At 37.2% G+C, this 24,311-nt stretch overlaps 1 protein-coding gene across 3 annotated transcripts in view; it reads left to right on the top strand.

Moving 5' to 3' along the window:
- UVRAG (UV radiation resistance associated) overlaps window positions 1-24,311 on the top strand; it is a gene marked incomplete at both ends in the record, with an annotated part of 308,282 nt that overhangs the window by 86,250 nt on the left and 197,721 nt on the right. The gene's annotated exons all lie outside the window — the stretch shown is intronic.

Genomic DNA, 24,311 nt, shown 5'->3' with positions numbered 1-24,311 from the left:
CTTGATCTTAGACTTCCCAGCCTCCAGAACTGTGGGAAATAAATTTCTGTTTATAAGCCATCCTGTCTATGATATTTTGTTATAGCAGCCTGAACTGAATAAGATATCATCCAAACACAGAACACATGTTCACATGACCCCAGTCACCCATGTACCCATGTTAACAATCTGTTGTGTATATATTCATATTTTTTCCTATGATCTCTGTGTATATGTTATAGACATCACTATATGCATATTTATGTACATATGTTAGGAGTTTTAATTGCTATTTTACAAAATTGGAGTGGATATTGTATACATGACTCTACATCTTATTTTTCTTGTTTAACATTCCATGTACATATCTCTTCAGTTCACTGTTTTAATGATTTCATAATAGCCCATGGTGAAGGTGTACTGTGTTTTTCAATCATTACCCTGTTGATAGACTTTTAATATTTACTCTGGCTCTGGTTTTTTTTATTTGTTTGTTTTGCCATTATGCACAATACTGCAGTAAATATCTATATATATATATATCCTTATGTTTATGATGTTTTTGTTTCTGTGTATTAAATTTCCAGGAGTAGGAATTCTGAATCAAAGGGCATGTTTAGTTTTAATTTTAAGAAATAACATACTGTTTTCCCAAAGAGTGCAAATAATATGTGACATTACTCTTAACCCTGAATCCCTGCTGGCAGTGGGTATCATCATCTTTTTTTGTGATTTTTATTAATTTGATGAGTATAACACCTCAGTGTTACTTTAATTTTTATTAGCTTTGGTACTAGTGCTTAGTCTGAGCTACAAGTGAAAGTGAACATCTTTTCTTGAGTTTGTTAGCCATTCAGTGTATTCTTCTGTGAATTTGCCTATTCATATACTTTACCTGTCTTTTTAATTGAGTTGCCTGCATTTTTTTCATAAAATTTTAAGAGTCCTTGGTATTTTTTCCAAATATGTCAGTTATGTATTGACTTAGTATACCTTATACAAAAAGTTTTTATTTGCCATATCATATAATTCTGGCTTTTCTTTGATATCTTCTGGACACTCTATCTTGGTTTAAGAAGTCTCTCTTATACATTAGTTCCACCTATATTTTCTAAGTTTTCTTTTGAGATTTATATTATTTTACTTTTAAAATTAAATCTCTAATACAATTAGGAATTATTCTTAAATATATTGTTTAGATATTCCATATATTGCGAGATAGAAATTAATTTTCTTCATAGATGAATATCCAGTTGTGCCAGTAACTTCCTTTTCTCACTGAATTTAAATACCACCTTTGTCTTATATTAAAAGCTCATGTATGCTGGCATCCATTTCTGGATTCTCTTTTCGTTCTGATTGTTTTGTGTAGTCCTTCAATAATTTCAGATTAATTTAATTACAGTGGTTTTTTGGTATGTTCTAATACCAAGTGGGGCAAGTCCCCTTCTTGCTACTATTCTTTTTTATACTATTTTCGGCTAGTCTCAGAACTTTATTCTTCCATGTGATCTTTAAGGTTATTTTATCCTATTCTTTTAAAAAAAAAGTTTATTGGAATTCTAATAGGAATTTTTATATTCACTGACTTTTTAATATTTGGAGAGAGCTGTCATTTTTATATTAGTATTCCATTCCAAGACATGGTATGTCTTATATTTGTTCAAATTTTATTTCATTCCTTTGGTAAGATTTTATAGTTCTCTTCATATGGTCATGTGCTTTTCCATTAAATTTGTTCTTATAGTTTTTACACTATTTTTTATAAAATATGTTTTCCATTTCCATTCCTGTGTGCTTATTACTGTTATAGGGAAAAGCTGTAATTTTAAGAAAGTTACATTCAGTGACTATATCAAATTATTTTTTCTTGTGTTTTAAGGAAAGGTCTCTGATTTTCTTGGCATACACTCATTATTATCAATTAAAAGATTGGTTTATCCATTCTTTTCCAATGTTTATACTGTTTTCTAGTCTCTGGTACATTTACTAAACCTTCTAGAACTTTAAAAATAATGTTGAAAAGTAATGGGCATAGTGAACATGTTAGTCCAGTTATTATTTTAATTAAATATTTTGCTGTTCAGGATATTTTCTGTTAATTTTGGAAAATATTTTAGTTAGTTCTTCCTATTAACTTTTTTTAGCAATAGATGCTGAATTTTTTGAAATGCCTTTCTGCATTTATTAACATTATATGTTTTTCTTCCTTTAATTTATAGTTGCAATAAGGTATATAGATTTTTTGATACTGTATTACTAATTAGTTATAGATTATTCTTTTGATCATTACTACAAGTGAGATTGGTGTATAGTATTTGTTGTTTTTGGGGGGAGGAGAGGAAGGCAGGGTAGAGAAACATCTTTCCTAAGATCTTAAAATTGAATTGGGAAACTCTTCATCTTTTTCTGTGACCCTACTCTGTAAAATGATAATAATAGCGTATACCTCACTGGGTTGTTGGGAGGATTAAGTGAATTAATATGAAGTGCTTAGTACAGTGCCCGAATATAGTTAATGCTATATTTGTTAGCTATTAGCATCATAATCAACTGAAACATATTAAATAATTTTGGGAATTTTTAATTTAAAGGTTTGTTAGAGAATTTAGCTATTAAATCATCTAGTTCAGGTGACTTTTATGATAAATCTGACTCTAATACCTTTAGTGCTATTTGCTCTATTTTATCCTACTTCTCTGTGGTTTATTCTTGTTACTTTATATTTTGCTAGGAAACTATTTACTTCCTCTGGATTTTTAAATTTATTGCTGAAACAGTGCATGTAGTTTTATTTTATAATTCTTTTAATCATTTTAATAATTTACAGCAAATTTTCTAATTAAGCCCAGAAATCACTCTAGTATTTCAGTTAGAAATTTTGTTATATTATGAGCTCTTCCTGGACAGTATGCTTTCTAATGCTGCAGTTGTAATGCTTTCTTGAGTGTGAACTAAAACAAAATATTTGATATGCTTTTTGCCTTTAACATATTTCTCAGAATGAGAATGGAGAACATAAACTACATAAGTGTAGGGAAGTTAGAGCTCTAGTTTATAATTTTGTCCCCAGCATATATATCACCAACCTAACTCAGAGTTGATACTCAGTAAATATTTGTTAATTGAATGAATGGTAAATTAATAAGTGAATGGATGAAATACAATCCAGTTGGATAATCACTGAATAATAGGTAGGTTTTTGGAGGAATTTTTTAAATGGTAGTTTTTAATCACCTTTTCTAAGATAATTAATACTAACTTTGGATATGTTCTCCCACAGTTATGGTATATATTTACTATAAAATATTTGAGTGCTTCATTTTAGACAAAGCACTTGCTGATGAAAGTCACATAAAGGCGTTGTATGGTAAATTAACTCTAGTTTATTAAATGAGTTAACTAGTAGTTGTGAGTTACTGATAGGTCTCATGGTCTTTAACTAGGACCTTTTTTAGGCTTTTCATGCTGCTAAGTCCATTTTCTCTAGTGGACCGAATGTTCAACAGGGGTAGCAACATAGTGGATAAAATAAATGAGCCCTCCCCAAAATAATGTTCAGAACTTCTGGCTTGGAGCAATAGTCAGTTTTCAAATGATGTTGGAATGGTGAAAGAGGTGTATAAAATCAGTAGAAAGAGGTAAAGAGCATCCTTTGAGGGCAGTTAAATATATGAGTAGTCTTCTGCCCCAAGAGATGTTCTCTGTCCCTGCCCCTGTCCTTCAGTTCTGGCTTGATTTCACAGGGTTACTTTACTAAGACTGCTTTGTTTAAGATGTCACTGCAAATTAAAGCTTTACCATTGCACCCCTCATAGCTACCTTGTAACTTCTACATTCCCACTGGTGCCAGGCATGTTCCAAGGCAGCTTTCCAAGGTTTAGTGATTTCACCCTGATGTCTCTGCCAATAAAAACAAACAGTTACCATTAAACACCTACCCCACCCATAATTTGATTTTTACATGCTGTTTTATTAAGAGAACTTAGAGATTTTAGGAGAATTAATACATTATGCTCATCAGGATATCACCTGGCCCTTGAAGTAACTTTTATTCTAAAAGGTGGGATGCTTTACCTTTGAAGAGAATCTGAGACGCAGCATGTTTATCTGTTGAGGAGAGTGGATACTGTAATAACCTCGTTCTTAAAATTGATTCTTTATGACTGGGAGTACTCTATTAACGTGAGAAGCAAGATTCTAACTTTAGGGACTTATATTCTAGTAGGACAGATTAACAGATACAGCAAACAAGGGGTCTTATATTCATTGAGAAGTTAATAATAATTTCTAAATATTTTGTTGGTATTGTAGGAATAAGTCAGAATCCCATTCTTTTCTATGCCTACACAGGTGGTAGGGAAAGTAAAAAGTATTTGAATATCTCAAATATGAAAGGCACTTAAATGCTAAAAACTTAGCATACATATTTTTTACAATATTCATAGTACTATGCTACTATTATAGTTCTGTTTTGCTGGTAAGCGAACTACAGCTTAGAAAAAATGAGCTAGTGTGTTATTCAGAGTTCAGATCTATTTGATGGCAAGGACCTTTCCAATATATTTCTTCATCTCATGTGGAAGAATTCCTTCTGATCTTCCCTGAGGCTGCCTAACAGCTCCTGTGCCCCTTCTGATAAAATTTCTTTGGTGGTACACCTGAGTGTAAATGAGCCAGGCATTTCTTAGAGAGTCTTGTGGCCCTAGCACAATGGAGACTTTCATAATAGGCTCTCCTAGAGCCTCGAAAGTACTGTGCCTCCCCATGCTGGAAGTGTTAACTAAAACCTGTAGGTTTGCCATTGAGGAGCGTCTCTATAACTCTCTGACCACATGGTTTCTTTTACTTCTTTTCCTTCAATATGGTGGGATGTGAGTAGACACAGCGATTTTTCCTTAATTGGCATTTCTGTTTTCAAGCTCCCAACCATTAAATTCTGACTGCAAGAAGCAGAGGTCTACCGCCATAGAGGTAAAATGACTTCTGTAGTAGCATTGATTTTTTGTTTTTGTTTTTGTTTTTAAATCTCAGAGATTCTTTGATTCTAGTGGCAGAGTCAGATATGAACCTTGGAGTAGAACTGGCTTTAAACAGTTTGTGGGGAGAACATCTGGAGACTTAAATTTATGAAAAATTTAGTATAAGCCAAGAAATTGACTCAATAGCTCTCAAAAAGGAGTTAAGATTATCTTATGTTGCATTAATTAAAATATAGTGCCCAGATCAAGGGAAGTAATAGTCTTCCTGGACTTTGTGTTCTTTAGATCATATTTGGCATATTCTGTTTAGTTTGAGTCCTAGTTTACTTCCATGAGAAAGAGCTAAGGGAGAATGCCAGGGTGATGAGGGGTTTTTAAACAGTCATATGAAAACTAGTTGAGAATAGAGGATATTTAGCTTGGAGAAGAGAGGACTTTGGGAATATGGTTGCTGTATTTAAACAGTTATTTAGTTAATTTGGCAAACAGTTGTTGGGTAATAATAGTAAAATAGACACATTTACTGAATATATACCATCTGTCAGGTAAGTAGTTTATATGCTTTATCTCATTTAATCCTCAAAGCAAACCTATGAGACTGATGCCATTGTTTGTTATCCCTCTTTTGCTAATGAGGACACAGATCCAGAAAGGGGAATTGACTTGCCTAAGGTTGCATTGTGACAGAGCCAGCCAGCCAAAGTTTTTACTCCATTTTCTTTTCTTTCTCCCATGCTGCCACCCACATTCAAAAGAATGTGGGCTCTTTCTGAAGAGATGTAATTTGTAAGAAAAAAAGTATGTAGCTATATTTGTTCCTGTGGGTAAACTAATGATAATGCTATGGGGATGGGGATAGAGTGTACTGGGGATGGTAGGATGAGTTATTTTATTTATTTTTATTTTTTTAAATAAATAAATTTATTTATTTTATTTATTTATTTTTGGCTGTGTCAGGTCTTCGTTGTGGCGCGCAGGCTTCTCATTGCAGTGACTTCTCTTGTTGCGGAGCACAGGTTCTAGGCACACAGACTTCAGTAGTTGTGGCATGCAGGCTCAGTAGTTGTGGCTCGCGGGCTCTAGAGCACAGGCTCAGTAGTTGTGGCGCATGGGCTTAGTTGCTTCGCAGCATGTGGGATCTTCCTGGGCCAGGGATCGAACCTGTGTCCCCTGCATTGGCAGGCAGATTCTTAACCACTGCACAACAGGGAAGTCCCGGGATGAGTTATTTTATTTTATTTTTATTATTTTTATTATTTTTATTATTTTTATTTTTTATTTTTTTCCTTATCGTCCTTTTATTACATGAAAAATCTGTAGTGATATCACCTCTCTTGTTTCTTTTTTTTTCTTTTTTTTAAATTTATTTTTTCTGCTTTATAACACATTTAATCAGTTATACATATACATATGTTCCCATATCCCCTCCCTTTTGTGTCTCCCTCCCACCCTCCCTATCCCACCCCTCCAGGTGGTCACAAAGCACCGAGTTATTTTAGATAGAGTGGTCAGGGGAGACCTCACTGAGAAGAAAATATTTGAACAAAGACTTGAAAAAGATAAGACAGCAAGTTGTGTGGGTATCTTTAGGAACATCCCAAAGAGCAGTAATAACCAATATAAAAGGGCTGAGGAGGGAGTGAGCTTGGTTTGTTGAAAGAACAGGTAAGAGGTCAGTCTAGTTTGAGCAGAGTGAGCAAAGTTGGTGGAGACCAGATTGTGTAGAGTTTTAGATTTTTTCCACGTATGATGGGAAAATGGAGGGGTTTGAGCCAAGGGAGTGATGTGATCTGACTTTTATTTAAAGAAAATGACTGTGACAAGGAGAATAGACGGGAGGGAGAGTAGCAAGAGAGATTAGTTAAGAGACTATTATAGTATCCAGGCAAGAGACGAGAGTGACTAAGTTGGTCTGATAGCAGTTGAGGTAAATGAAGAGAAGTGGTCTGATTTCTGACGTATTTTGAAGTTGGAGCTAACCAGCCTTGGTAATGGATTAGATGTGGGCATGCAAGAGAAACTGGACTTAAAAATAATTTATCGATATTTAATCTGTGCAACTAGGTGAATTGTGGTGGCATTTATGAAAATAAATGGTATGAGATTTGCAGGGGGAAGGAGGATCAGATAATGGGGAATCAAGAATGTATTTGGGACGTTAGGTTTGAGGTATGTATTAGTTATGAAGGTGGAGGTACTGAGAAGGCAGTTGGATATGCACTTTTGATCTCGGGGCTGATTGTTGCCGGAGATGTGAACTTAGGAATTGTATCAGTCAAGGTTCAGGGTAGGAAACATAAACCACTCTAGAGATTTTCATCAGGACGAGATTTCACACAGAGAATTGGGTATTTATAGAATCACTAGACAGCTGAAGGAGAAGAAGTCAGGAGGCTACTAGGCTTCAGGGACACACTACTTACTGCTAGGCTTCGAGGTCAACCCAACGATCCAGTGCTTACAGAACTGCTGCTAGTGAAGTAACCGTCCCACACCCACTAGACACCTAAATGAGGAAACTGGCTACTGCAGGAACTCATACCGGAGAGAGTCTGTCACTGCTGCTGGGAGAATGGCCTCTCCACCTTCTACCTTCCAGAGTTTGTTCAGGGTTCTCCAACATGTAGGAAGGGGAGGATATGGCAGAGGACTAGGGGCAGCTAATAAGGTCTGGGGGAAATCTAGGACAATGTGGTGTCCCAGAGCCAAAGTAGATTAAGTATTTTCAAGGAATTGATCAACTGAATCAAATGCTGTGATTGGTTGAGTAAGAAGAGGGCTGATAATTGAATGCTGAATCCAGCAACTTGGGGCTCACTGGTGTCATTTATAAGAGCAGTTTTGGTGATGTTGTAGGAGTGGGTTAAGGAGAGAATGGGAGTGAGGAAGTGAAGGCAAGAAGTGTAAACTATTCCAGCGAAGTTTTTCCGTACAGAGGAGCAGGGAAGTGGTACTAAAGCTGGAGGGTAATGAAGGGTCAAGCGAAGAATTTTTCTGTTTTGAGATGGGGGGAGGTATTTAGCATATTCATGTACTGAAGGAAAATTTGTGGATGCCCGAGAAAGAGAGGGGATAATAGCAGTCACAGAAACCTTGGATAAGTGAAAGACAGAGAGATCCAGTGTACAAGTGGATGGTTAGGCCTTACAAAGAAGGGCTGTCTGTACATACGTGGGGAAGGCAGAATATATGGGTACAGATACAGAATCTCATGGTAAATTTGGTGATGGGAGAACGAGTACGTTGTCCTCTGGCTGCTTCTGTTTTTCAGTAGGGTCATCAGCCAGGTGTCAGGAGGGGGAAGTTTTGTATACAGTTTGAAGAGAAAAGAGAAGATTTAAAATAGTCATTCTGGAGAATGAGAGAGTGAATTATCTAGGCCTGATAGTTCTCACACTTTAGCCTGCATCGCAATGAGCTGGAGGACTTGGTGCAACACTGATTGTTGTGCCTCCCCCGCAAAGTTCCTGCTGCATTAGGTCTGGGGCGAGGTCTGGGAATTTGCATTTCTAACTCTCCCAGGTGAACCTGATGCTTCTGGTCCAGTTTCTGTACTCCGGTTATACATTTAAGGGAGACCATTCAGTATGCTGAGTGTTTTTCGCCAGCTGTATTCAGCCACTTGGGTGCAAAGGTGGAAAAGACAATGAATTGAATTTAACCAGAATTAGGGTTTTGCCGGGTGAATTCATGGGGAAGAAGAGAGGTCCATAGGAGTGATTTATAATGATGGACCATAGACTCTAATTTGGATAAGGAGAGAAGTGAGGATGTGAGGGAAGTGATGATCCGTGAAAAAGAGGTAGGAGGATCAATGGATTGGAAGTTCTGATGGTGAGAACAAATTGTTGGAGTGAGGTACAGAGAGCAGCGGTCAGAGGTTGGGATGCTTGAAGCTGAGGTTTTAAAACTGTAGTTATTAACTATGATGTAAAGTAAGAGGATAACTGAACTGGCTGAACTGGGTGGAGGTCATGAATCTGAGATGTTGGAGTATTGCATGGACGTAAAGGTCCATCAACAACAATGGCACGAATAGTAGTAGAAAGAGAGGATGGTGAGTCAGGTGCTAAAATCTTCCATTACTAAGCCGGGATGGGAGGACTGTAGGTAACAGCAGCAAGAAGGGAAAGTGGCATAATCATATGTACGTTAAAAGGACTGTGGGTTTTAGGGAATGAAGGAGAGCAGTGGTCTGGAAAGCAGCAGTGAGTGGCAAGGGAGACATCTACTCCATCTCCAAGCTCAGTGTTATGCAGGGTGTGGGAAAAAACAGTTTAGCTTATTTAGTTCTGACAACAGCCCCCGTTATCCCCACTTTTACAGTTGAGGAAACTGAGCCTTAAAATAACAGGCCTTGGGCTTCCCTGGTGGCGCAGTGGTTGAGAGTCCGCCTGCCGATGCAGGGGACACAGGTTCGTGCCCCGGTCCGGGAAGATCCCACATGCCGTGGAGCGGCTGGGCCCGTGAGCCATGGCCGCTGAGCCTGCGCGTCCGGAGCCTGTGCTCCGCAACGGGAGAGGCCACACAGTGAGAGGCCCGCGTACCAGAAAAAAAAAGTAAAATAAAAAAAAATAACTGGCCTTGACAGTCATACTTTGTGAATACTGGAGGTGGCATCACGTGAGTCCAGTGGAAGCTAAGAAGGCAACTGTTGACTCAATATAAAAAAGTACTAGAGGTGTGCACCAGTGACAGTGTTCCTTTGGAGGAGAGGGTGAGCTCCCTGTCACTGGAATGGATGTCCATCTGCTGCTGTGACCACTGCAAACTAATTTAATCACAGACTGACATAAGAAGAGAACCAATATATACTAAAGGACGAAGGGAATTGATATTTATTAGCTATTGGAGGAGAAGGCAGCAAGGGAGATAGCTGAATTCAATTATCTCTGAGATAAGAATTAGTGATTATAGTTGCACAATATAGTGAATGCACTAAATGCCACTGAATTGTACACTTTAAAGTGGTTAATTGTATGTTATGTGTATTTCACCACAATTTTAAAATGTCTTTGATTAAACTGGTTATTTCCATTTCATTCTGTTGGCAAGTCATCTTTCTACAAATTTCACATGTAAGGCACTTTGGGTACAAAAGATAGAAAAGTGGTTACTGCTGTCATGGAACTTAGAGTTTGGGTAAATGTGTACATGTCTATGTGTATGAAGAGATAACTGATCCAGTGAGGTGGAAAATCTTAAGTGCCCAAAAATGGTGTGAATAATTGCTGTTGAGCTTCCAAGGAGGAGGAGCTTGCATGGGTTCTGCTACATGTTCTTACCTCAGTGTACTTGGCACAAAACATCTTTCCAGATGTCCTACTTTTTCTCAGTGTTAGAATTTGGGACAGCCCACTTTGCTCAGTTTTCAGCTTGAACTGTGACATCAGTTCAAACATTTGTGGAAGAGGATTAAATTGATATTTGAAAAGAGAATCTTGTCAACTAAATCCCTAGGGAACAGACGCAGTGACAAAATACCAGGATTGTTGATCTTGCAGGGGATGGTTGTATTTTTTGTTAGGCTTGATTACAATCTGGCAGAATTTTTTTTGAAAATATATTCTTTGTTTAAATAAAAAGGACTATTTGTTCAGGTTTTGTTGGCTAATTTCTAATAGTATTTTAGGTATTGATTTTTCACAACGGTGTTATAAACATCCTAAGTCTGATGTTATGAAAAATCAGCTGTTCTTTATTTTGTTTTCATTTTTGAATATGTCTGTTTTTATTTTACAAAATGCTTTACAAAAACATTGAAGGATAGTACAGAGAGTTCCTAAACACCCTACACCTAGTTTTCCCCTATTCTTAATATCTTCCATGAGTGTGGTTGAATAGGAAAAACTCAGTCCTCCTCCTATGTTTCTTTTTTACCCTCACACTACTACTACGCTCACAGTATTTCTGATGCCAGATGTGTGGATTTTTCTTCACACCAAGCAATTCTGCCAGCTGGGTGTCCTGCAATTTAACTTAATCCTGACACTGTTTACCTGGAGACAGTGTCAGATCGCATAGGTTAAGGGCTCAGTCCCACAAGACTGCCCCCACCTTCAGACACCAGTCACAGGTCCAGGTTGTCACCTGTGCTTCTGATCAACTGGCTATAAATCAGAGGAGAGGTTCCTACAACCCTCTCCTAGAGTTTGATCAATTTGCTAGAAAGGCTTACTGAACTCAGAAAGACAGTTTACTGACTGTTTACTAGTTTATTATAAAAGGATAGGGTAAAGGATACAGGTGAACATCCAGATGGAATGGATGCTTAGGGCGAGCTGTGTGGGAGGACGTGCAGTGCTTCCATGCCCTTCCTGGTGCTCCTAGTGCTCCAGGCACCTACGTGTGTTCAGCAACCCAGAAGCCCTCTGAACCCCATGTTATTGGGATTTTTACGGAGGCTTCATCATGTAGGCATGATCTATTATTGGTTCTGTTTCCTGCCACTGCCCACTCTCCGGAGAATGGGAGATAGGGCTAAAGATTCCAAGCTTCTAATCGTGACTTGGTCTTTTTGGTGACTAGCCCCTGTCCAGGAGCCCACCAAGAGTCACCTCATTAGAACAAAAGACACTGCTATCACCCAGGAGATTCCAAGGGATTTAGCAACGTGTGTGTTAGGAACTTGGGTCAAGGACCAAATATTAGAACAAGAGATGCCCCTAGTGCATCTATCATTTAGGAAATTACAAGCGTTTGGGGAGCTCTGTGCCAGGAACCAGGGGCAGAGTCCAGTATGCATGTTTTCTGTCGTCTCACAATGGTATATTTGTTATAATTTGTGAACCAATATTGGTACATTATTAACTGAAGTCCATACTTCATTCAGATGCCCTCTTCCAGGATCCCATTCTGGATACCATACTGTATTTAGTCATTATGTCTCCTGAGTTTCCTCTTGGCTGTCAATTTCTCAGATGTTTCTCGTTGTTGATGCTCTTGATAGTTTTGAGGATGACTGGTCAGGTATTTTGTAGAATGTCCCTCAGTTGAGATGTTTGATACTTTTCATGTTATTAGATTGCGTTTATGGGTTTTCTAACATTTATGATGATCAAACAATTATTACATGATTATAAGAATGTATAAAAATACTAACAACAAAGAATTTTATCCATATAAATTATGAAACATGCTGTGCGATAAACTTTGCAATTGAGAATTTTTAGGATGAATTAGGTTCAGAGTTTACTAATCCAGTAATCTAAAAAAGGAATGCCGGTTAGTCATTTGAAATAAAATGTCGCTAGGAACAGATCTTTACTGAGAACCTGCTATTAGTAGAGCCTTGTGTTACTCTGTCAGTCACTTCTCCTCCCTTTCAGTTCCAGCAGGAGCTCTGCACAAAGTAAACAATAGCAGAATGAAGATCAGAGTGCTGCTTCATGAGTAGATGCCCAAACGAAGAGTACAATCAGTGCAGCTCTCTGGAAAAAGGCTGGGTTAGAGCAAGTGGTATAGGCCTAAGGGAGCCTCCTACCTTACCCTCATGTAAATCTTGGCCTTAGATTGTATCTTCATTTTGGGGTGTGTGTTGGTGGAGGAGAGGAAGGAAGCGCTGTTCTATCTTCTATTATAAAACTGTATGTGGTGACATAATTGCCTGTTTAATTGCTCTGTTTCCTCTGATAGATTGTAACTTTTGTGAGGACAGGGAGTCTGGCTTATCTTACTTCCTATTATAGCCTCTGGTGCTTAGCCTATTCCCTAGCACATGGTAGGTGTTAAAGGGGAAGGGGAGGGTGGGACGAATTGGGAGATTGGGATTGACATATATACACTACCATGTGTAAAATGGGTAGCTGGTGGGAACCTGCTGTATAGCACAGGGAGCTCAGCTCAGTGCTCTGTGGTGACCTAGACGGGTGGGATAGGGAGGGTGGGAGGGAGACAGATGCAAGAGGGAGGGAATATGGAGATATACGTATGCATATAGCTGATTCACTTCGTTGTACAGCAGAAACAAACACAACATTGTAATGCAATTATACTCCGATAAAAAAAAAAAAAAAGTAAATGGGAGTTCATCAGGCAGTACAAGGAACAGAAGACCACACCGGGTAACAACATGTAGAAAGGTAGGGAATGCTTGCCTGACACATAAAATAAATTCTTCCAGATGTAGATCACATTCCTCTGCTCTAGGAAGCCTTCTTGGTTCATTTCCTGTACCCTTATTGCATCTGTGCCCTGGTTACTTAGCTTTACTAACCTTGCATTATTATCTTTTTTAAAAGATGCCTTATCTCCTCAATGCTAGCTACTTTTTTTGGGGGGGGCGGGCGCAGAGTGCCTGTTATGTGCAGATATTGTGCTAGGTGTCGTTAATATTTTGTTATCCTATTTAATCCTTTCAACAGCTCAGCACAATAGGCAAATGAGGAAATTGAGGCCTCCGAAGGTTTAATAACTTGTTCGAGGTTGTACATGGCTTTCTTGGCACCCTACAGAAGGTTGAGGCCTCTTCTGCCTTTTCATGCTGTTTCTAACAAGATACATTGCTTCAGTAGAATTCATACTCTTAATGAAGGTCTTTCATACTTTTTAGACCTCACCACAATTCCATTCTGGTTGTTTTTTTTTTATTACTATTTGATCAAAGGACCATGTATTCCTAACACTTCTTGAAACTTTGGAGCTCAGCCGCAAAACTGGTGAAGTCTAACTTCAAGTGTTACATTTTCAAGGCTAAAAATGAATGTCTAAGTTAGTGATTCACTACATGATAAACTATTATTATAAAAATGTTTTTATATAGAGCAGATAGAAAAAGAAAGTTTTAAAATCAGAGAAAAAACATACTTATTCAAAGTGTGTTAGGCATTTCAGTTTTGATGCTTCAACATTGAGCTGTCCCTTGTAGCCTTGGAAACCATAACTTCTCAGTGCTTGTTTTTAAACTATGGTTTTCTTTTAATATAAGTAGATTTTGATGGTAGAAAAAAGTTGTCATGTGGAATTACTCTGTGGAGCCACTTGAATAGACTTGAAACCTTGTTTATACATAACTAAATTCACCACTCTGAAAAATATTCTCAACAGGCCCAGTATGTGCTGGCATCTGCAAGTCAGCCCATATTTGATGCTGAGTTTAGACTACTCGTAAGAGGTGGTGAAAAGGGTCTCTGATAGAAAGCAAATGGAAACAGCAAGGTGTTGGGGTTGGTTTTTTCCCCCTTTGCTTTTTAAATTTCTTTTAACCTTTCCTGAGAAGTCATCATTTTCTTTCAAAATGAATTATTTTGTGAATTATAGTTATCATGACACAACTGTAAACGTTGATGCTTGCTTTATGATTTTTTTTGCTTTGTTTTCCCCTTTTTAATGCTGTTTTCCAAGTGAAGAATTGGTGTTATCAGTTTTATTCACTGTGACCATCATTCATATGCTGTTCATTCATTCAGCAGCTATTTATTGCTCTCGTACTAGTTACTGTGCAAGTTATATGCTGGGGATGCAAATGTAAGTAAGATATGACCCCAGCCTTCTAGAAGATTTCAATCTATGGGTTAGTCAGACAACAAAGCACAGAAACACGGTACTGTGTAATAAATGCTCTGATAGTGTTCCTGGGAACACAGAGAAAAGAGGCCCCAGGGTGGCCATGGGAAATTTCCTGGAGGTAATGAGGCTTTCTTTCCTTTTCTTTTCTCCACCACCCCTTTCTCTACCCTTTTTAAGAAATTAAAGTGAATCCTGCATACTATTCTTATTTAAAAAAATCAAACTTTAAAGAAAAGTAAAAGTTCCTGTTCTACCCACCCTAACCCTGCCCCAGTCTTACTCCTTAGCAATAACCATCTTTTTTTTTTTGCGGTACGCGGGCCTCTCACTGTTGTGGCCTCTCCCGTTGCGGAGCGCAGGCTCAGCGGCCATGGCTCACGGGCCTAGCCGCTCTGTGGCATGTGGGATCTTCCCGGACCAGGGCACAAACCCGTGTCCCCTGCATGGGCAGGCGGACTCTCAACCACTGCGCCACCAGGGAAGCCCGCAATAACCATCTTTAATACTCTGTTTTCCTTTATAATGATTACTATAAAAACTTAAAATAATATACTTTGTTTCTGTTATTTGATAAATTAAACTTTAGATAATGACTCGACTTTAGACAATGAAAGAAGAATTTAGCACATTTATAGTACCTGCCACCTTCTCTTTCTCTACCTCTGTGTTTTTGTTAGTTATTTTATTCTTACATTGTCAAGGTTTTTTTTAATTATATTTTGCTGTTATTATAATTAACTCTTCTGTGCTTTGTCTGTAGGAGAACTTAAAAAATTGAGCCACAAAGTAACATTACTATAGATCCAAGTATATGTTAATACATAGTTTAATTAGAGTATATAGTAATACACACACACACACACACACACACAATATTACTATAGATCCAAGCGTGATTGTCCCATAGCAAAGGACTAATTTTATTTTATTAAAAAAATTTTTTTGCATTAAAAAAGTTGTTGTACTCCGTTTATAGTTATTATAAAATATTGGCTATATTCCCCATGTTGGTCACTATATTGTTGTAGCTTATTTTATACCTGATAGCTTGTACCTCTTATTCCCCTACCCCTATATTTCCCCTGCCCCCTTTCCTCTCCCCACTGGTAACCACTAGTTTTTTCTCTATATCTATGAGTCTGCTTTTTTTTTTGTTATATTCACTAGTTTGTTGTATTTTTTAGATTTCACATTTAAGTGATATCATATAGTATTTGTCCTTCTCTGTCTGACTTAGTTCACTTAGCATAATGCCCTCTACATGAATCCATGTTGCTGCAAATGGCAAAATTTCATTCTTTTTAATGCTGAGTAGTATTCCATTGTGTGTATGTGTACATGTATGTGTGTGTGTGCATATATATATATATATATATATACACGCATACCATATCTTCTTTGTCCATTCATCTGTTGATGGAAACTTAGGTTGACATAGGTTGTTTCCATATCTTGGCAAATGTAAATTATGCAGCTATGAACATTGGGGTGCATGTGTCTTTTTGAATTAGGGGTGTTTTTTTTTGGTACCCAGGAGTAGAATTGCTGGATCATATGTAAGTCTATTTTTAGTTTTTTGAGAAACCTCCATACCATTTTCCACAGTGGCTATAGCAATTTACATTCCCACCAACAGTGTATGAGGGTTCCCTTTTCTCCACATCCTTGCCAACATTTGTTACTTGTGTTCTTTTTGATGATAGCCATTCTGACAGGTGTGAGGTGATCTCATTATGCATTTCCCTGATGATTAGCCTTGTCAATCATCTTTTCCTGTGCCTACTAGCCATCTGCATTCCTCTTTGGAAAAATGTCTCTTCAGTTCTTCTGCCCATTTTTTAATCAGTTTTTTTTTTTAATGTTGAGTTGTTTGAGCTGTTTATATATGTTGGACATTAATCCCTTACTGGTCATATCATTTGCAAATATTTTCTCCCATTCAGTAGGTTGTCTTTTGTTTTGTCAATGGTTTCCTTTGCTGTGCAAAAGCTTTTAAGTTAATTAGGTCCCATTTGCTTATTTTCGCTTTTATTTCCTTTTCTTTAGGAGTCAGAGCCAAACAAATGTTGCTGCAATTTAGGTCAAAGAGTGTCCTGCCTATGGTTTCCTCTAAGAGTCTTATAGTATGTGGTCTTACATTTAGGTCTTTAATCCATTTTGAGTTTATTTTTGTATGTGGTGTTAAGAGAATTTCTAATTTCATTCTTCTACATGTAGTTGTCCAGTTTTTCCATTTTCCCAGCAATGTATTGAAGAAATGGTCTACCCTCCATTGTATATTCTTGCCTCCTTTGTTGTAGATTCTGGGCTCTCTATCCTGTGCCATTGATCTGTGTGTCTTTTTGGTGCCAGTACCTTACTGTTTGGATTACTGCAGCTTTGTAGTATAGTCAAAGTCAAGGAGCATGATTCCTCCAGCTCTGTTTTCCTTTCTCAATATTGTTTTCACTATTCGGGGTCTTTTGTATTTCCATACAAATAAAAGTTTTTTTTGTTTTAGTTCTGTGAAAAATGCCATTGGTAATTTGATAGTGATTGCACTGAACTTGATAGGGATTGCCTTGGGTACTATGGTCATTTTAACAGTATTGATTCTTGTAATTCAAGAACACAGCATATCTTCCCATCTGTGTCGCCTTCAATTTCTTTCATTAGTGTCTTACAGTTTTTGGAGTACAGGTCTTTTGCCTCTTTAGGTAGGTTTATTCCTAGGTATTTATTATTTTTGATGCAATGGTGAATGGAATTGTTTCCTTAATTTCTCTTTCTCTCTCTTTTTTTAAAATTCATTTATTTATTTATTGGCTGCATTGGGTCTTCATTGCTGCACCTGGGCTTTATCTAGTTGCGGCAAGTGGGGACTACTCTTCATTGCAGTGCTTGGGCTTCTCACTGTGGTAGTTTTTCTTGTTACAAAGCACGGGGCTCTAGGTGCACGGGCTGCAGTAGTTGTGGCAAGTGGGCTCAGTAGTTGTGGCTCGTGGGCTCTAGAGCACAGGCTCAGTAGTTGTGGTGCCCAGTCTTAGTTGCTCCGTGGCATGTGGGACCTTTCCGGACCAGGGCTCAAACCCGTGTCCCCTGCATTGGCAGGCGGATTCTTAACCACTGTGCCACCAGGGAAGTCCCCTTAATTTCTCTTTCTGATAGTTCGTTGTATAGAAATGCAACATATTTCTGTATATTAATTTTGTATCCTGCAACTTTACTGAAGTCATTGGTGAGCTCTAGTAGTTCCTGGTGGTGTCTTTAGGAGTCTCTGTGTATATAGTATCATGTTATCTGCAAACAGTGACAGTTTTACTTCTTCTTTTCCAATTTGGATTCCTTTCATTTCTTTTTCTTCTCTAATTGCTGTGGCTAGGACTTCCAAAACTATGTTGAATAAAAGTGGTGAGAGTGGGCATCCTTGTCTTATTCCTGATCTTAGAGAAAATGCTTTCAGCTTTTCACCTTTGAGTGTGATGTTAGCTGTGGGTTTGTTATTTATGGCACAAAGGACTATAATTTTATGTTGCGAACTAACACCAAAGAATTTCCCTAGAGTCAGGGTCTAATGGATTGACTTTTTGGATTCTTTTTGTCTCTTTTTTCCCCAAAGACAAATAGACATTATTTCCTGTGATTGAATGTATGAATTCCAACCTACTTTCTGAAAAAAATTTAATGTCATTTTTGAAAATTGAAATAACGTAGTACCTCATTTATTTGGCAGTAGCAATTTATAATAGCCAAACAATAACCTAAAAGTTAACATGAAAAATCTAAGCTGCAAAAGTATCTCATACCTGTAATGTTCTATCTACATTTTATGCATAAGAAAAATCCATAGGCCTCATTCAGAAACTGTTTACTTTTATTTTGTGTGCCATTTTATAAATCATAATGACCTAGTTTCCAAGTTCACTGTAGATTAAATGCTATAATTTAGTGATGCTACTGGAAGGCACATTGAAAGCCTAGAGCAATGTTATGTGAAAGCCTTACAGAGACAGGAAAGGCAGAAAAAAATTAAAAGCTGACATCATAATTTAAAATGTATTATGATATAGGACTGTATGTAACAGGGCAGTTGGTTCTTCAACCGTGTGATGCACAGTCTTTAAGAAACAATATCATCATTTTTGTCATAACACATTGTCAGAAACCAGGGAAGTGGGTAATACATTGAGGACATAGGTATTCCTGTGCAAAATAGTTAAATTAAAAAAAAACTTGTTTTGACATTTGAAAATGATGAAGTTATCTGGGAAGTTAATATGTATGAGATGTCTTCTCTGATGTCAGTGGAATTGTATAGTTATTCTGTATATTATATTTGTGATCTTGATAGAAATGCTTTGTTAGATATTGAAAACTCAGTCCCGACAAATTAGCTACAATGTGGTTATTTTTTAAAATAAATAAATTTATTTATTTATTTATTTATGGCTGCGTTGGGTCTTCATTGCTACGCATGGGCTTTCTCTAGTTGCGGCGAGTGAGGGCTACTCTTGGTTGCGGTCCGCGGGCTTCTCATTGCAGTGGCTTCTCTTGCTGTGGAACATGGGCTCTAGGCGTGTGGGCTTCAGTAGTTGTGGCATACGGGCTCAGTAGTTGTGGCTTGTGGACTCTAGGGCGCAGGTTCAGTAGTCGTGATGCCCAGGCTTAGTTGCTCCACGGCATGTGGAATCTTCCTGGACCAGGGCTCGAATCTGTGTCCCCTGCATTGGCAGGCAGATTCTTACTGCGCCACCAGGGTAGTCCCTACAGTGTGCTTTTTACTGTGAAGCAGCTGTTGACCTTGTTGTGAAATACGCCAATTGGGGAAAAGGGCAGTTTTTTTTCCCCTTTTGTTTGTTTTTGCCATGAATACATGGTTTAAGTGCTATGTTAATGTCACTGAATTGACCTTTATTTCTGTAGAATAAGGGATTGGACAGGCTGCCTTGTGTGGAAGAGTCTTGGTTTGGGATACTGCTACCTTCTTCCAGTACTCCCTGCTTTTACTTCTTGAGCATTTTATGTCTTTTACCCTCCGAAATATTTTAAAATGTACAGATATATTGTAGAAATAGTATGAGCCCCCCAACCCGCCTTTACCATTTGAGAATAAATTAGAAAGATGATCCCTTATCACTCCTAAATAAATTAGTGTGTATATTTTCTACAAATAAGAGCATTCTTCTTTTTAACCACAGTATAACCATCAAAATCAAGAAGTTAACATCGACACATTATTACCATCTAATTCACACACCCCATTCAAGTTTCTCCAACTGTCTCAATGTCCTTTATAACAAAAGGATTCCATCCAGGATCACACATTGCATTTAGGGATCATGTTTCTTTATTCTCCGTCAGTCCAAAACAATTCCTCAGTCTTTCCTTAACTTTTCTGACTGTGGCATTTTTAAAGATTTTAGACCATTTATTTTGTAATGTTCCTCAATTTTGGTTTCTCTGATATTTCCTCATGAAGAGACTTAGGTTATGTATTTTTAGAAGGAATGTTATACAAGTGATGTTGTGTTCTTCTTGCACCCTGTCAAGCAGTACACAATTTTGATTTGCCCCATTACTAGTGATGTTAACTGTGAACACTTCATTGGAGTGGTGTCTGCCAGGTTTCTCCTCTGTGAAGTTACCCTTTTTGACTTTGCAGTCTATAAGTATTTTGTGGGGAGGTACTTTTAGATTATGTAAATATTTCATTTCTCATCAATTTTCTGCCCATTATTTTTAACAGAAATTGATGTTTCTTGGCTGAATTAATTCTAAAGTGGTGGTTGCCAAATGGTTACTTTATACTTCTATTCTCTTCTGTATTCATCAGTTGAGATTCTACTGTAAGGAAAAGCAGTTTTCTTCGCTTCCTCATTTATTTATTTACATCAGTATGGATTCATGATTCTTTATTCACCCGATGGGTAATAATCTGTTACTATAGTTATTTATTTTGATACTCAAATTAGTCCAGGTTTGGCCATGAGAACTTTTTCAAGCTGGCTTCTGTTTTCTTATGACATATTTCCATCACTCTTTGAGTCCTTCTTTACTTTCTGGCACAGAATATTCCATCTATGTTCCCTGTGCCCCTGCATTAAAATTAGTCATGTCTCCAAGGAGCTTTGATTTCTTTTAGTGAAGAACAGTTTTTTGGAAAGCAAGATCTGGGTCTGTGTGTGTTCTTTGCACCTGGGTTATCACTGCCCCCAGGCCCTCAGTGGAAAGAGCTAGGAGATATATGCATGTGTACACACACATGCACACACATGCACATGCACACACACACACACACTCACTCCTGTACTGCTATATTGTCTTTCTGTCTTGTCTATCTATCTAGCTATCTACCTACCTAAGTCGAAAACCATGAGTTCACACAGATATCATCAATTCCAGTCCAACACCGCAGGTTCATTTTAGGTTTCTTTCTGTATTGTGACTCCCTTCTCCAAAAATGGAAACCCAGCTTCCCATTATCTTCAATTTACTTATAAGATCAGTTTCCTCTATATGTAATCAATCTGTTGCTACTGCCATCCCACTACCACCACCATGTGGATACCATGGTTTTGTACCCTGCAATGAGTCATCATCCTCCTACCTCCATTTGGACTCCCCTGTGACCTTCATCAGCCTCTTACAATCTGAGTTAGACTGAAGTAAGTAATTCTGAAGTTTCCTACCAGCCTGGTGATCAAGTATATTTAAAATATAGAGCAGAATATTACATCAGTTTTTTAGAGAGATGTGAATAGTCAACATGTGGGTGCATCTCTGTTTGCATGTCTATGAATGAGGGACCAGAAAATGAGAAAGGTCATTGTTTCTTAATATCATTAAACTTTAATTAAATCTTTCTTTGTTTTTTTTTTGCGGTACACGGGCCTCTCAGTGTTGTGGCCTCTCCCGTTGTGGAGCACAGGCTCCGGACGCGCAGGCTCAGTGGCCATGGCTCATGGGCCCAGTCGTTCCGCAGCATGTGGGATCTTCCCGGACTGGGGCACGAACCCGTGTCCCCTGCATCGGCAGGCGGACTCCCAACCACTGTGCCACCAGGGAAGCCCCTAATTAAATCTTTTAAAAGAGGTTGTTGGAAAACTCAGATCTAATTCATCTTTGTACTCTTAGCGTCTAGCTCAGCACTGTTCTGCATTTTAGGTTCTGAAAAAACATTGGTTGAAGGAATGAGTGAGTGGATGCTAATGTTTGAGTGTGTCTAATAAATACTTGGTGAATTTTTCACTGTAGTTTTTAGGAAAGTACCATAATATCTCTGCCCAAGGGCTAGCTGTGTACCTATTGTAAGAATTAATGCAGATGAAGGTTCTTGAGCTCTGGCGCTAAGGACTTTTTTTTTTTTTTTTCAAAATCGTGTGGCATGTAGGATCTTAGTTCCCTGACCAGGGATCGAACCCGTGCCCCCTGCAGTGGAAACCCATGTCCCCTGCAGTGGAAGCATGGAGTCTTAACCACTGGACCACCAGGGAAGTCCCCTAAGGACTTTTTAAAAAACAGCTTTATTAAGGTATACTTGACATATAAACTTCATATAGTTGAGGTGTACAATTTGAAAAGTTTTGATATGCAAACATCCATGAAACTATCACCAATATTAAGACAATGAACATATCCAACAGCTCTAAAAGTTTCCTCGTGTCCTTGGTAATCCCTCCTACCCACTCATTCTCTCCCCATCTCCAGGCAACCACTAATATGCTTTTTGTTGCCATTGATTAGTTTGAATTTTCTAGAATTTTAAATAAATAGAATCATATAGTATGTGTCCTATTTTTGTTTGCTTTCTGTAGCTCAAGAGAATTATTTCATGTGTATCAATATAGTTCATTTATTTTTGTTATTAAGTTGTATTCCATTATATGGATATTCCACAATACATGTGCCTACCGTTATGACTCAGCCATTCTACTCCTAGATATTTATTCAAGAGAAATGAAAGCATATGTCCAAATAAAGCTTTGTATACAAATGTTCTTAAGATCTTTATTTGCATTAGCCAAAAAGTAGAAACAATCCAAATGTCCATCAGCAGTTGATCACTCTGGATCATATAATGAATTGAGAAATATTTCCTCTTCAGTTTTCTGGAAGAAATTATATTGAATTGGTATTCTTTCTTCTTTACGTGTTTTGTAGAATACACAGTAAAGCCATCTGGGCCTGAAATTTTCTTTTTAGAAAGATTTTAACTAAAATTTCTTTAGATATAGGACTATTCAGGTTATCTATTTCTTCTTGAGTGAGTCTTGGTAGTTTATGTCTTTCAAGGAATTTGTCCATTTTGTCTAAGAGGTAAAATTTAATATATATATAATCTGTAGTGCTATTACTTTTCCTATTCCTACTACTGGTAATTTAAGTCTTCCTTTTTTTTCCCTGGTTAGTCTAGCTGTAGGTTTACCAATATTATTGATCTTCTCAAAGAAACAGCCTGTGGTATCATTAATTTGTCTCCATTTTGTTTTCTGTTTCATTGATATCAATTCTGAATTTATTATTTCCCTTCTCCTGTTATTTTTGAGTTTAATTTGCCCTTCTTCTAGGTTTTTCTTTTTTTTTTTTAATGGTGAAAGCTGAGGTCATTAATTTGAGGCTTTTCTTGTTTTCTAATACATAGTTTTAGTACTATAAATTTCTAAGGAGGAAATTAGCTGCTTTTCATGCATTTTGATGTATTCTGTTTTCAATTTCATTCATTTAAAAATACTTCCTAATTTTCCTCTTGATTTTTTTCTTTTACTCATGGGTTATTTAGAAGTTTGTTACTTGGTTTTCACATATTTGCATATTTTCCAGATTAAAAAAAATTGATATCTAATTAAATTCCATTGTGATGAGAGAAGTTAACATTGCATGGCTTGACTCCTTTTAAATTTATTGAGACTTGTGTTATGGTTCAGAATATATTCTTTAAGGTTAAACATTTCATGTGCATTTGAAAAGAATATATATCCTGCTGTTGTTGAGTGGAGTGTTCTGTATGTTCAAATGTTCTATATCCTTAGTTAATTTCTGTCTGTTTTTTCTATTACTTATTCAAAGAGGGGTGTTAAAATACCCTGTTATAATTGTGGATTTGTCTGTTTCACCTTAACAGTTTTATCACATTTTGCTCATGCATTTTCACACTATTATTAGGTGCATAAACGTTTGGAATTATTATGTCCTCTTGACAGATTGACTTTATCATTATGATATTGCCTCTGTAATCCTGATAATATTCTTCACTCTGAAGTCAACTTTGTATAATAGTAATATAGCCATATAGCCACATCTTTCTTTTGAAAAGTGTTAGCATGGTGCATCTTTTCCTTATTTACTTTTTATATTTTAACCCTTTTTACATTTTTTATATTTAAAGGGAGTTCCTTGGAGATACCATGAAGTTGTCTTGCTTTTTAATCCAGTATGAGAGTTTTTACCTTTTAATTGGTATATTTGGACTCTTTTAAAATTACATTAATTACTGCTATTGTTGAATTTAAATCTATCTTGCTTTTTTGTACTCAATTTGTCCCATCTATTCTTGTTCCCTTTCTCTCTTTATCTGTTTATTTTGGGACTTTATTTCCTTTGTTGGCTTATTAGCTATAGTTATTTGTTTTTGTTATTCTGGTAGTTGTTTTAAGGCTTGTAATGTACATCTTCAACTGATGGTATGCCATGCCACAGACAGCATAAGTACTTCACATCAGTGACCTACATTTTTCTCTTACCAGCCTTTTTGTTGCTGTTGTCATATATTTTATTTCTACATATGTTATAAACCCCACAATACTTTATTATTATTTGTGCTTTAAACAGTTAACTTAAAAAGATTTATTTATTTATTTGTTTATT

This window comes from Hyperoodon ampullatus (assembly GCF_949752795.1).
Source record: "Hyperoodon ampullatus genome assembly, chromosome: 7".
Lineage (NCBI taxonomy): Eukaryota > Metazoa > Chordata > Mammalia > Artiodactyla > Ziphiidae > Hyperoodon > Hyperoodon ampullatus.
Note: the sequence above shows the minus strand (reverse complement) of the source record. Positions and strands in the feature narration are given on the sequence as shown.